The sequence below is a fragment of the Rosa chinensis genome, chromosome 1 (genome assembly GCF_002994745.2).
Source record: "Rosa chinensis cultivar Old Blush chromosome 1, RchiOBHm-V2, whole genome shotgun sequence".
NCBI lineage: Eukaryota > Viridiplantae > Streptophyta > Magnoliopsida > Rosales > Rosaceae > Rosa > Rosa chinensis.
The window spans coordinates 206,449-220,602 of NC_037088.1; positions in this window are offsets into that span (position 1 = coordinate 206,449).

A 14,154-nucleotide genomic window follows, 5' to 3' on the forward strand; every position below is an offset into this window, starting at 1 on the left:
TTATTACAGCCCTTACCTATACCAGAGTGGAAGTGGGAACACATTACTATGGACTTGGTATCAGGACTACCACGTAGTCGGAATGGTCATGATAGCATTTGGGTAATTGTGGACCGACTTACTAAGTCCGCACATTTCCTACCTGTCAGCAAGACTTATAAAATGGATAAAGATGCAGAGCTATACTTGAATGAGATAGTGAGACTTCATGGCACACCCGTTTCTATTACTTCTGATCGTGATCCTCGCTTCACTTCAAAGTTTTGGAGTGAGCTGATAGAGGCTTTGGGCACTCAGTCTCAGTTTAGTACTGCATTTCATCCGCAAACAGATGGACAGACGGAAAGGACCATTCAGACACTGGAAGACATGTTGAGAGCTTGTGTTTTACAATTCAAAGGGAATTGGGATAATCATGTCGCATTGATAGAGTTTGCTTATAATAACAGTTATCACTCCAGCATTGGCATGGCTCCTTATGAAGCCCTTTATGGCAAACAGTGTCGTACCCCTTTATGTTGGAATGAGGCAGGAGAGAGGAAACTCATTGGTCCAGAATTGGTACGAGTTACGACTGAAAAGGTCAACCTGATCAAGGAGAAACTTATAACAGCTCAGAGTAGACAGAAGAGTTATGCTGATAACAGAAGAAAAGATTTAGAGTTTCAAGTGGGTGACTGGGTATTCTTGAAGCTGTCTCCTTGGAAGGGTATTATAAGATTTGGGAAACGAGGGAAACTTAGCCCTCGATATATCGGGCCATATGAGATCACGGAGCGGATTGGTGCAGTTGCTTATCGTTTGGCACTACCTCCGAGACTATCTAGAGTACATGATGTCTTCCATGTCTCTATGCTACGCAAGTATATTGCTGATTCCTCTCATGTTCTCCAAGAACAACCTATCCGGTTGAGGGAAAATTTGACATATGAAGAACAACCGGTTCAAATACTTGATAGGAGGGAGCAGATACTCAGAAACAAAACAATACCCTTGGTTAAGGTGCTTTGGAGTAATCACATGGTGGAGGAAGCTACTTGGGAACCAGAGGAGCAAATGAGGAAGCAGTATCCTCACCTTTTTGGCTAGCAGGTATGTAATTTCGAGGTCGAAATTCTTTTAAGGGGGGGAGATTGTTACGTCCCGAACCTAGAATTTACGAGTTACTTTCGTGTTGGACGGTGAATTGTTAAATATTCTCAATTTTGAACCTTTTTGGATGTTTTAGTGGCCCTAAAAGTTGACTTTTTATTCGGGTCAAAATTTGAGAAAATGTTCTTCATGAAAGTTGTAGGGGACGTTAAACCGAGCGCGTGCATATGCGGTTCGTAAAAATCGGACTTCGTATGGGAGAGTTATGGCCAAAATTGTAAAGTTACTGTTCATGGTAACTTTTGATAAAAATGGAAAGTTACCCGGGTAGGTTTCCATTTCCGGAAACCACCCCAGCTCTTTCTCTCTCCTCCCCCCCCGAGCTCTCTCTTCCTCCGGTTCGGCCATTTTTCTTCTTCCATCAAATTCCGGCGATTCCGGCCACCACAGGGCGTGCCACCGATCACCAGAGGAGCGCCTCCTCCCTCCGAGCACCCCAGCAGCCTTGGTTTTCCACGATTTGGCCGGAAAACCACGGATCGAAGCAAAACCTCCTCCGGCTGCAGTTTGGGACTTTTGCCGATTCCCGACGATTCCGGCCACCTCCGGTCCCCATCTTTCTGTCGAAGGTTTGGTTTTTACCACTGATTATTTCCCCTATGGTCTTGTAACACGATTTGAAGTGTAGAGGCCGGATCGAATTAGGGTTCTTGAATTTTCTGGGTTTGTGTTCTTGGATCGATTTCGACTGTTTGTAGTTGTTATTTGTAAATGTTGTAGTTATGAAGTGGAATCAGTGTGTTGAGTAGGTGTTGCACCTGAAATTTGGTGGCCGGAGGTGGAGGTTGGCCACCGGCGCGTGAAACCCACGCACCGCCACTGTAGGTGGCGCGTGAGACAGGGTTTTGGCCGGGAATTTTGACTGTTGAACATGTATTGGATCAATTTTACGCATAGTTAATTAATCGAAGCTTGGAAATGGATTTGGAGTTGAATTGAATATAAATTTTGTTGGTTGATCAAGAAAATTGGTGAAATTGTAAATCGAATTACGAGGAATCCATCGATTGGATTTCCTCGGTTTGGCCTTTGAGCCATATTTTAACGGAATATTATTTTTGAGGAAGATTGGAAGAAATTGGACAAATTAAGTTGAGATTAGGGTTGATTTTAATTAATCCAATTTAATTTTCCAACCCGAAATTAAAGTTACGAACGTTCTATTGTACAGGACGTGAGGAGGATTTCCTCGAGGAGGGTTTGGATCGACGGCAGGCTTAGCCGTACTTTGTGAGTGGACGTTTGTTTTAAATAAGTGATGCATGCATTTATTTATTAAAGCTTGTTTTATTTTATTAACGTATTTACCGAGCATATAAAGATAATTGTGAATTATCTTATGGAATTACCTTTAAATATTGTTTCTCATGAAGTATTTATGATTTATAACGGTTGTGAGTTTTGGATATAAAGTTGTTATGCTCGGATTCGAATTTATTTTTGAGGTTGATTTTCGACGAATGGTCTTCGAGGTGATTTCAGGATTTATACTATATTTATACTCGTCGATTTAAGACTTTATTTATAAATTGAGTTTGGTTGGAATAAACCTCTATGATTATTTATTGATTACGATTTTGGCATTGGGAATGCCTCATTGACGATCTATTTATTTCTTTAGCGTGTGGGACACGCTGTTAATCTATACGATTTTATAAGTATTTTCGGGTACGGTTGGGAATCGTACCTGTGTTTTCTTTATACGTGGGACATGGGGAAGCCTTAAGGATTTATTTGAAATTTGTCAGTTTTTAACCACCATACCCAGGGTCGTTATATATATATTATATTGCTAGCTAGCCTATTAGTACTCCTCCCTACTTACTATGTGTTCGTAGGTGAGTAGAGGAGAGCATGGGATGCTCAAGAGTGTGGGACACTCCGACCCGAGCCAATAAGGCTCCCTTCTTTCGTATGGTGAACGTCTTTCCCCATCTTTTATTATGATTTGACCAGCGGGGCTAGTCCGGTTTAGTTTATCCAGCGGGGCTGGAATGTTTTGCACGAGTTGTGAACTTTAAGGAATACGTTTTATAAACGTTGCATGCATCGAGACTTTATATTGTAAACTTGAGGGAAAGTATAAATTTATCTTCCTTTATACTTATTTATTTTGTCCACTCACTCTAACGTTTTTATGTACTTTCCCCCTGGGCCCTTTGGTTTAAATTGCCCAGATCACAGTGTTGCGGACCGGCATAGGAGCGGAGGCTAGTACCACCTTTGTCATCCATTCTCAGTAGGTTATTGATTAACCTACTTATTGTATTATATTCCGAGCCTGTTCCTTAGATTGCTCTGAATACTTGTTGAGAGTGGATTTATACATTTGTATAATTATGTGTGTAAGAGAGTGGTTTATTTTGGGAGGTTGTTGAACGATTGAGTTGCTGGGTTGTATTTGTTTAAGATGTTTTGGTTGTGAAGTTCGATGTTTTTATTTGGAGAATTTTTGGATTGTTGCTAGGAAGCAGGGCGGCTTCAAGCGTAGAACTTAAACTATATTGAGGAGTGTTTTCAGCAGGTTTGGGGTTGCCCATTTTTAGGGGAGGTTCTGTCGAATTTTCTCAAAAAGTGGGTCCCGCAGGTCCACCTAGGAGTTAGGAGGGTAATTCCGGGGTGGGTCCTGACATTGTCATAGGCTTTCTTGCTGAGTTAGCCAATACGAGAGATAATTTCTCTATATCTGGGTATCCGGTCTCGGCATTAGTGAATCGCTTACATGTGTAGAATATTGGTAGCTCATTACTGTTTTCCTTTCGCAAGAGGGCGAAGCTGATTGCTGTACTCGATATCGCCAAGTATAGTTATAAGATTTCTCCCGGGGTAGATTTAGAGAGCAGTGGTACTGAGGCTAGGTAATTCTTGATAGCGACAAAAGTTCCTTCATGCTCCGGACCCCAAGTGATATGTTTCAGGTGTTGGGTTTTTAACAACCTAAAGAATGGTGCACACTTGTCTGTGAGTCGAGTAATGAAATGAGAAAGGGCTGTAAGCCTACCCGTTAGTGACTGGACTCTCATTTCTCGTACTCGGTGTTTTCATATGCAATATCCAGACTTAATTTTAAACTCTTTTACAATCATACAACGAATTGTTTTGTATTGTGTTGTATGACTGAATATTAGACAGTATTACCACATAGACAGTATTGTAATTCATATCATTCAATTACCATTTTTCAAACATCCATACATTCAAGTAACTAGATAATGTACTAAACAAGAAAGCATTCCTAGCTAGCTACACATGAATCATGAGCTGATATAATATCTTTTCACTTCAACAAAACCTTCATATGCCATTTTATCAAGCATCTTGTGCACTATATTCTTATTTGCATCACCTCCAAACTTGTTGTGAAGCTTCACAAGTTAGCACATACTGGAGCAAAAGAATGAATGTTCCCATTTGTTTGTGTTGTTGAGTAGAACAAATCTTAATGGTGCTTCTAGGATTTGGATATTAGTGTGTGAAGAACCGTTTCCTATATATCTACATCTTCACCATTCAAAGTCCTGCATAAGGTTTCCCATCACTTTCAAAGTCCTGCATAAGGTTTCCCATCACTTATCAGGTACTGAATTACCAATACAAGTCATAATAATTCCATGTCCACAAACATAGATAAGCCAGACTGATGATTGTATAAGCTAAGACAGAGACGTCCATTTGAACATTACACAAATATTTAATTAACGAGACAAAGAAGCAAATAATAATCCACCAATGAGACTAAGCAGCTTAAATGACATAGCAAACCTGATAGCTCTAGCAAACTTCAGGAATAACTCCCCACTTGGCTTCCACCACTCACTACTATAAAAATTGAATCAGACGATGGCTAAAAACCGTCGTCTGATATGGTGGCTAATCGTCGTATATCGAGGCGCCGTTTGATGAAGGTTGATTGTAGGGAACCGTCGTGTGAAGGGGTCGGCAGCATGCCAGCAGCCCGTCGACAGCATTAGCTATTATATGACTGTTCTTCAGACAATGGAAGACTTTAGAAACTGTTGTGTGATTGCGATTCAGATGGCGCTTTATTTTATGGCCATTGTGTGAGTTTTATTCACACAACTGTTTTTTCATAGCTTCCATCATCTGTTTTGAGTTCAGACGACATTTTTTATTTTGAGATTGTTTTAAATATTGTGTACATATGACAGTTTTTTTTGTCGTTACTGTTGTCCTAATAGAATGATTCAATGCATTATATTTGCTGGATGTGGAATCAAAAATGACCAAATTAACAATAATTGATCAATATATATAGAAGAATTTGTTATAATCCACATCATGCACCAAAATGGATTGTGCAAAGATAATCTTTTATCCACAAAAGGAGTACATCTAATAGTACTCTCCTAGCAAAATACATCCAGAAATTTACTTAAGTGCCTAGCTTTGCTGTTCTCATGGCCACATTGGGGCCTGAGGAGCTTGAAGTTTAAGGAGCTCCCACACTCTACACTCTCTATCTTCTGGAGTTTCTTCAATAGCATCAGAACTAAATTCAACTTTTCTTTTAGCATGTGCTTTAAGCAACTGAAGGTCCTGTTCCAGCTTCTGAATGTGCTTCCTTACTGCTAGAAGGTCATCCATATACTTCGATTTATCCAAAGCCTGTAAGGGGCAAGAGAGAAAAAAACGAGAAAAATGAGAATTCATGATGGACAGAGTCTCAAGTATATAATTAAGGGCTCTAGTTTTAATTTCAACATCAGTAAGCATATGACCAGTGTTCAGTGGTCAGGAGATCTAGTTTCAACTAAGCAAAGTGGACAAAAACACTAATAACCCTACAAAGGAAGGTCATTTCAGAATCTAATGTGCCGGATAACATCATAGTACTTAAAACATATCACTTAGAATAATGTTCCTAAATAGCTTTGGCAACCATTTTTTGAGAAAATCCCATGCTGACAAAATGACTAAAAACTTTGGTATTGGAAGGTCTGAAGGTCCTGAAGATCAGCTACTTATCTTGCATGTAATCCAAGTATTTACCAGAAAGATCATCAAACTAAGCAAGCCCTTAACCATTTGCAAGTCAAATCAGGTGTACACAAGAAGCAAAGATTATGCTACTGGTATGGAATGTTTATTTCATGAACTTACTAGCATTTAGGCATTTACAATTATGCATCTTAATTAAAACATTGAAATCATGAATCTAAGGATAACACATCATTCATAAAAGATAACAGAAAAGGCCAATTCCTCAAGGATGCACTCAGTACTGTAACAGCTTCTGTCATAACATAGAGTATCCGGACAACAATAAGAAAAAAAGACATAACATGGAACATAGCTGTAAATAGTCATATTTGAGTACTGGAACATTTAGGCTCGTCTAGAAAATACAAGTGGAAACCATGTTTCTAGAACAATTATGATAGTATATAGTCAGTTATGATAGCATAATAGACCAAAGAAAGCTTCTTTAACATAAGATCACAAGTTACGAGTAATATGGGAAGTCTTTGATAGAAAAAAGATGGTGAGATCAAGATGGATGTAAGGTAAAGTATTGGATGAAAAAAGGAAATGCATAGCAACTCACCACTTGATTAGCAATGACACGAGCAGAAGAAGTTTTCCCTGTACCTGAAATTTGACAGGCGTTGATAGATATCAAAACTAATGCAATTATATGTTCCTGACATATTTCAAAAGCAAGCACAAAAGTGGGACAAAGCTCACACATGAAAACTTGAAGAAGAAAACCTTGAAGAAGAAGAAAAATGTAGAGGAAATAGAGAGGCAATGCTACTGTATTGATTGAATCGAATGAAAAGTTACATCAGCAGCATGATATATAGTTCCGGACATGTGTACAATAGATGTGTATTTGGTAAAAATGCTGAATATTTTTAATACTATCTATTAACACCCCTCCTCAGCTTGATGGGAGATTTGGAGCATCAAGCTACTGAAAAGAAGTATGATGCGAAGAACACAGGACCTTTGGTGAGGATATCAAACCAGATGCCTCAACCAGGAGGAATGAGCGGCGTGGATGTAGAAAGACTTGGTCGAGCTGCAATGGTTACTGACTTGGGTTGAGAGGAGAAAGAAGTAGCCATAAATTGATGTTTTGCAGAAATTTGTGGTTGAAAAACATAGTGATGCCTATGGAAACATTCTGCTGCACTGTGTCCCCTCTTAAAGCAAATCTGACATTGTAAAGCAAAGCCAATTGCAACAACTTGCCTAGGAGCAGACCTCTGGGGACAATTTTTAGCAAAATGTCCAAGTTGTGAGCATATTTGGCAAACTTCACATGAAGAGGAAACACTTTGAGTGAATCTGTTATTGAAGCCACAAAATTCACCAGTTCTAGAATTGTCTCGAGTATTGTTGTTGCGTTGAAATCCACCATCAATCACAAAATTGTGTAAGTTTCCACGCCGATTACTAAATCCTCTAGATTTCACAAAACCAGTATTCGATTTCCTATACGTGTAGTTATGATAATACTGATATGGAGCAGAAACAGCAACGTTACCATAGGTACCAAAACCTAGAGAACTTCTATGATAGTACCTGCCATCACCTAAATTGAACTTATCTCTCTGTCCACCCCTCTGAGGTAAACCATTTCTAAGGTCAGAATGAAAGCCATTGTTGGGTTGAGAGAACCACTTACTGTACTGCACTTCACCATTAGAGTTGACAAGTTCAGTATTGACTTGTGACAGAAGACCACCATGTTGTTGTGTTATACCAGATGCCAAGTATGGAGTTATAGGAACCATTGCAACTGTGTAAGGAACCTGTATAGGCATGGCAGCATTGTTATTGTGACAATAATCATTCCTTTTAACAATTGCAGTTGAGTGAGAAACCTGCATAGACTTTGTAGATATTGATCGATAGCAGACTCCTCATCAAGTAAAAGAGAACGCAGTTTGTTCATTGACAAAGTTGTGATCTGAGCTTTAATCACGATTTTGATAGTCATGTACTCAGAGGGAAGGTCATTGACAGCAATGATAATAATCTCTTCATCAGGAATATGAATGCCAACAGAAGCTAATTGATCAGTGATGTCCTTGATACGCTGAAAATACCTGTCTATAGTGTCATCACCTTTCTAAATTGTGTACAGGTTTGTTTGGAGCTGCATAGCGGCTGATGTAGAATGGACACCATATCTCACCCTCAAATGTTTCCAAACTTCACATGAATTATGGCTTCCAACCACAAATGATAATGCTTCACTAGACAAAGTGGCAGTGATAAGAGTCATCAATGCTTTATCATTCTTTTCCCATTCCTGAAACTCCCTTGTAACTCCAGCATCTACGCTACCATCAGTTACCAAGAATTGAGGCGGACAAGAATATGAACCATCAATGTATCCCTCTAAACCAAGGCTTTTGAGCATATTGTGCATTTGAAATGACCATGTAAGGTAATTGCTATTATCCAACTTCACGGGCAGTAAGTTGTAAATGCTTGAAAGCATATAGAAGAGTGGCTGGTTGTTGTTGTTCATGACTAGTAGGTAACAAAATACCAATGCTTCTACTTCAAGTGATTAGCACACAATCAATAAGAGGGAGCAAACTTCATCCTTCATCAACCATCAACCACACAAGAAGAGATTTCCCATTATTATCTTCACTGAAAAACAAATGACCCAGACAAACCCCAAATGCCACCAATGGTCTTCAATTATCTTATCCAATCAAATAAAGCTTCAAATTATGCAAAAAAAAAAAAAAAAAAAACTTCAAATGATCACAGTAGCCAAAGCCATAATTCTTCAAATACTCAGTAACCAAGAAATTCTAACAACTGAGTAGTATTCTTCAATAGGAGGCCAAAATCAACTGAAAATGAAATGCTTCAATTATCCCCAAAACTTCAAGAGTTCAAAAGCGTTCTCCCAAGTTGTCAAACTATCAATCAAATTCCAAATTTATGTTGAAATTCCAGAAATACAATACAAAAGCGACAGTCCTTGATTATCGCAAACTACACTTCCTGCCAAATTTTCTTTTACCCAAATCCAACATAAGCCTGAATAGTTATCCGATTCCATGGATGATTGACATCAACAAGTAACATCAAACAACTGAAGCTTAATCTCAGAAGCAGAGAAAATTGGAGTGATCTACGAATTGGGATTAGGGTTTGAAATTGGGGAAAAACATCAATAGAAATCGAATGAAATTGAGAACAGCAGTTTCGATATCGATCAATCTCTTCAATTAGTATCACAACACACAACCAAAACTTCGATGCAAGATAGTAGTGTCAAAACCAGAGATTCAAATCATAGAACTTTCTTCAAGATGAAAACTTATCTGAAAACAACACCAAACTTCAATCGAATCGAGTATATGACTGATTTAGTAGTTTTGAATATGAATCTTGATCTTCAAGTGCTCCAAGGTCACCGATCGCAACCTGGCTTTGATACCATGAAAACTTGAAGAAGAAAACCTTGAAGAAAAAGAAAAATGCAGAAGAAATAGAGAGGCAATGCTACTGTATTGATTGAATCGAATGAAAAGTTACATCAGCAGCATGATATATAGTTCCGGACACGTGTACAATAGATGTATATTTGGTAAAAATGCTGAATATTTTTAATACTATCTATTAACAACACATTCATGTATTAAAAAAAATTAAAATAAAGATTGCTCAGCACACCCAACTTTTGATGACAATTTTAACTGTTCACCTTAAATAGAAGGACTAAACTAATATAAATACATAATGAAAAATATCCAAGGAATCATCTCAAATATATTGAATCAAGTACAAAATATATATACTCCTGGAACATATCTGCTCCAAGTACAGTTTTTTAAATCACCAAAAGAACTACATGTTTCTTGACACACTAATGAATCATTACATGCTCTTAACACAATCACAAACAAGAATTAAAAATACATGAATCTCTACGTCAGTAACTCGGTTTAGAAAAGGAATCATATCAAATATATTGAATCAACGATGTTTAATTGGGTGCACCTGGTCGGTCTTAGAAGAGTACAGCTCGAGGTCTATTTGACTCAAATTTGCGACGAGTTCCATGGGCAATATCATCATATGTTTCAGGACTAAGCAAAGCCAATAGTGTCGTTTCTTATATCTATCTACACAATGAGCAGTGGTAGTTCAATATAGGTAATTATGTATTCTTAAGACCTCATGCACCCAGATGAGTACACTCAAACATAAGCAAGTAAGAGTTCAAGACAGAAAGCAGGTAAGAAATGAACTCATTTTAATATATTGGATATCACCACACATAGATCAGTGATATAAAATAAAACTCAAATCAAAACATCATAGATTTTTCTAAATATCTTCACTTACTGCTTTTGTAGATCATATCCAGGAAGATTATCCCATGAAATATCTTTGATTGCAGAACTCACATTGGGTTCATCAACTCCATAAACTCTCACTCTCATGGGCTCAAGACTGGTCATTAATTTCTCTATAGATGAAGTTTGTGCGCTATCTTCCCTCAATCTTAGTTATGTGGTGGAGTTTTTCGCTATCACCCACAAGTTCTTACAAGCTTAACAAATTGCAAGACACAAATGTAAATAAACACAGAACACCCTTTTCTCACAAAAAAAAAAAAAAAAAACACACACACACACCCACAACATAAAAAAGCACCTCCAATCACAACACACACAACATCCAATCATCCTCCCTTCTACTCCATTCGAATAGAATAATAAAAAAATAAAAAATAAATAAAAAAAAAAGCATACCGTTGGTTCTAGCACGCTTGGCTGCTGATGAATTTCTGTTGTCCACCTGAAAATTTAAGAACAAAACTTATTCGCAATGGGCGAAACCTTCATTCACACTACCTCCCTGAAAGAGATCATTGCCGAAAGATAGTGACGAATTTCTCTTTTAATTTCCGCAGATTCCGATCACAACCTCCCTGAAACCAATCAATCCCCACAAAATCCAAAACGCAAATTCAAGATGAATTGAAGAAAACCAAACCCTATAAATCAGATTTTGAAACTGAACAGATTATGGGAAATCGAAAATTGAGAGAAAGATGAAGTAGATACCTGGTCGGAGAGCACCTCCGTTTCGAGGAATTGAGCCAAGCTCTCGTCATTTGATATCGTCATGCCAGTGGGCAGTGGCCGGAGATTGAATAACCTGTAAAGCTCTTCAAAGCTGAGGCCACTAGCATGCTCCAAAACCTTCCACGTCTTGTCGGCGTATTTCAGATCCACCACCACTATGTGCTTGAATGCCTCTATCTGGAAATTCCTCTTCTTCTGGTTACTCATCGATTCTCCAATTTAATTCCCCCGATTCAAAAAATGTCACAAAACCTAGGTGTCAATCTTGGCCTGAAATCCAAGGCCTTCTCCTCCAGCTTGTCATAATTAATGACCCAGTGGAGGAATTCACCTTGTGGGGTAGACTCTCAAAATAGATCAAGGTAGCCAAGATCTTCTTCCCATCGGCGGTGTAGTAACCATGGGTCAAGTGACCGCCGGAGGGGAGCCCATGATGCGGCCGTGGGGCTGGAACACGGCGGTGTAGTAGTGGTTGCCGGGCATGCCCTCAGATTGACAGAGAGGATGACAATCGCTTGGATTATGGTCGGTGATGGCCTTGAGGGACAGTTATCGGAGATGGTGAGGGAGAATAGCCTCCGCCATCGTAGCCGTCAGTTGGTTAGAGAGACTGGTTTTGGTTTGAAGGTGAGGTGCGAGCGAAGAGTGAGGGTTTGGGAGAGTGAAGTTTTGATTTTGGCGAGACACTGTCGCGAGAGTAAGGAGCTTTGGGTTTTGGTCTTGGGTCTCTGTCGAGAGTGAGTAAGGCACTGCCGACAGAGTGAGGAATAAGCTTTGGGTTTTTTTTTTTTTTTTTTAAGTGTTGGGATTTCATGCCCGACCCATATCAATTTGGACAAGCTCTATCTAAATTGACAATATGACTTCCCTCTTTGGGGAGTTGAAGAAAAATCACGGTGGGAAATCTCCCTCCTTTCTACCAAACATATTAATTAGACCACAGTTTTATTGTTTATTGTCATATGATTAATACATGTTGAGGAAAAATTTAGGGTTTGAGATGGGTTTTGGCACCATAGATATGGTGGGAAACTTACGGTTCAATTTTTTTAGGGTCATACAACGGTTTTGTCCTTAAATGTCTTCTGAACTAATTAATAATTCCATATCAGACGACGGATTTTATAAAAACGTCGTCCAAAAAACTAAAAATCAATCAGACGACGGAAAACTACAATGCGTCGTCTGAGAGGCATCGTCTGATTCACCTCCGGCTGTCAACTTCTTCACCTGAGATACGAAATTATACAAGGAAAGTATAACTCAACCACTGAAGAACTAATAAACATGATGGCACCCCTTTAATGAATACAAGTGGCTAAGCAAAAATTGCAACAAACTGCTCTTAATAGTTATGTAACTATTGACATCCATACATGTTAGACCAGCAATGCAAAGGCAGGAATGCAAAACAGCTATAATACAACTGCAGCAAGAATTGGAACCAATAACTCTCTAGGTACGTATACCATGAAAAATTAGATAATAAGAAGGTGATACCTGACCAAAGCAGAAAATTGAAACCAGGGGATAGCCATTCTCCATGGCTATGCGAACAAATCCTCTTCTCGTCTTAAGGAGTACTTTCTACAAAGTATGCACAAGATGAGCATTAGACCTGTGAGCGTTACTGTATAAGAAAAGTAAATAAAAATTGAGCTCAAAGCAACAAAGAAACAAAGAGTGACCTTCTGGGGCGTAATAGCAAAAAACACATAAACCTCTCCTTCAAAAGATAGAGTGAACTCACTAATCCTCGATAACAAGAAGAAGAACTCATGCCCCATACTTGCACCTTATTACCAGCAATGATGTTGTCCCCATATTCATAGAAAGTCTCCAATATCTGGCCAAGCTTGTAGCAGATGATCAAATCAGACAAATATATACTAATCAACAGTAAGTGCAATAATGACTATATAGAAACTTTGATCAAATCCAAAATCTGCAAACTTCAATTAAACACGACATAAGAGAAGGCAGTTGCCTCGGGCCTTTAAATTTGTTCTCCGTATCATTGTATTATCTCAAGTGAATGTATATGGAAGATCGATGACCCAATTTCTAAAGTTCACTACCTATTCCACATTTTAAGTGATCAATTTGAACAAGACATGTGCAATAGCAGTATACCAGGTGCCCAAGAAGAACAATGGGTATAACGAATGTAAGTAGTCCAGCTTCAAACTTTCCATAGCAAAGACTTGAGATAAGTTCAATACCCAATTTAAAGATTACTCTGATAACAATGCAATATTCTACTTCTACATAGCTCTCATTTTGATTCATTCAAAATTACCTACCTTGAAAACCAGTCCTATGAGCGCTGCAAACAAAGGACCAACAAACCAAACAGCAATTGGGTTATCATCAACATACTGAACCAATCCTCTCCAGCTGGTTGAGCCAAGCATATATATGCAGCCAAAGACCTAACAACACCAAGCCCCCAAAATGCTTACAAAGTGTGCTTAATCTCAGTCACATAAATATGAATTAGAACCAAGGACAAACCCAACCCACCGGCTCCAATTGCGTATAAGTAATCAAGATTAGGCTATGCAATCAAGCTCGCTTTACATCCACAAATCTGAAGAAGGGTATTCATCTGTAATAGTTGCATAGGAGAAACCACCAACAGGTGCATCCACAAACAATACACTTGCAGTCTGAAGGAATCTCCCCATTATAAAATCACAACACCCAAAAAATCAATCGGATCTGTAACCATAAACAAATAGGAATGTCAGGAAGTACTAACCCTTGTCCATGAGTATGGGTAGTAATATGTAGATGGAAACCCTCCTTCATAAGTTGTATAATTATAAACCAGAGGACCTACAAAATATACACTAGGAGTCACTTCCAAATTTCAAATATACTATATGTGATATGGACGACACGAGAATCA